Here is a 1200-nt window from a genome sequence, read left to right on the forward strand (position 1 = left end):
GCCGAGAGGAGAAGCGAAAAACGCCGTGTCCTCGACAGCTGCCGCCGAGAGAAAGCTCTTCTGCCATCTGTAAAGCAAGTCAAGCTGAAACGCAGCCAAGGGAAGTTGAGTTAACGCTGTCCTCGGCAGCAGAAAAACACCGTTTCGCTCTTAAGGAGCGGGAAGCAGAGCTCAGGTTTGCCTTCTCTTTTGAGATGCCCCAGCTCCGGGTGGGTAGAACCCCAAAAAATGACAGCCCTGACACGAAACACCACGTCCCACGCTGCTCTGGCGTCCTCTCCACCCTAAGGACCTCGCTGAAGATCCAGGTGGGAGCCTGGGGCTGACAGAAAAACTATGGGAGAGCTCCGCTTGTTTCCAAGGATCGGGTAAAACCCTGGCAAAGTGAAGGCTTGGAGGAGCAAAGGTATTTCAGTCGTACCCAGGCAGCCCCCTGAAATATGCATAAGGACTCCGGAAAGTCACGCTGGAAGAAATTTCGCCCGTTCGCTACTTAAGGTGTCACTACAGATCACTCAGAGCAGAGCTCCCGAGCCAGAAACCGGGCGCGGGACACTAAAACGGGCGGGAGACAAGGTGGGAGGAAACCATCTGACCTGCTCGGGGCGGACAAAACCCAGTTTAACCAGCAGAGCTACCGGCCCACTACCCCCGGCCTGCCCAGCGCTCCGGCCGTTCACCAGCCGGAAGGATCAACTCACTCGCTTTGGCCAAAATTAAAAACACTGTTAATTTAAGGCCTCGTTGGAAGAGAGGAGAGACCCCTGTGCCCAGTTTGGGGCAGCCCAGCCCACGGGAACAACACAAATATCAAAAATCTGATTTAAGCTCGGCGACGCGCTTCCCTAACGCAGCTTTGTCCCATAACCCTGATGAATTTCCGCATTAATTGCAGACATTGGTCTCGAAGCTTTTCGACATCAGCTCCAGCCTAGCGTCAGGTAATTACATATGCCAAGTTTTTTAATTTTCTTCATTTTTCATTTCTTCTTTTTACCCAGAACAGGAGGACATTGAGCTTCAGGCCAGCCAGGATCTCATTTTCCCATCGAGACACCTCAATTTGGCTGGAGGGTGCCTGGGAAAGCCCAGCACCCCGGCACACAGCTAAAAATATTTCCCCCACTATTAGGCCCAGCCCACAATTATCGCAGCCGCGCCATAAAGCGTGATTAAAAAGTAGTGTCCAAAGCTCAAAGT

At 52.7% G+C, this 1200-nt stretch overlaps 1 protein-coding gene across 1 annotated transcript in view; it reads right to left on the reverse strand.

Annotated features, from left to right (window-relative positions):
- Nucleotides 1-1200, reverse strand: part of TEX261 (testis expressed 261) — a gene marked incomplete at its 5' end in the record, with an annotated part of 3569 nt that overhangs the window by 2100 nt on the left and 269 nt on the right. The window lies entirely within an intron of this gene.

Source organism: Apaloderma vittatum, unplaced genomic scaffold (assembly GCF_000703405.1).
Source record: "Apaloderma vittatum isolate BGI_N311 unplaced genomic scaffold, ASM70340v1 scaffold26422, whole genome shotgun sequence".
NCBI classification, from domain to species: Eukaryota; Metazoa; Chordata; class Aves; order Trogoniformes; family Trogonidae; genus Apaloderma; species Apaloderma vittatum.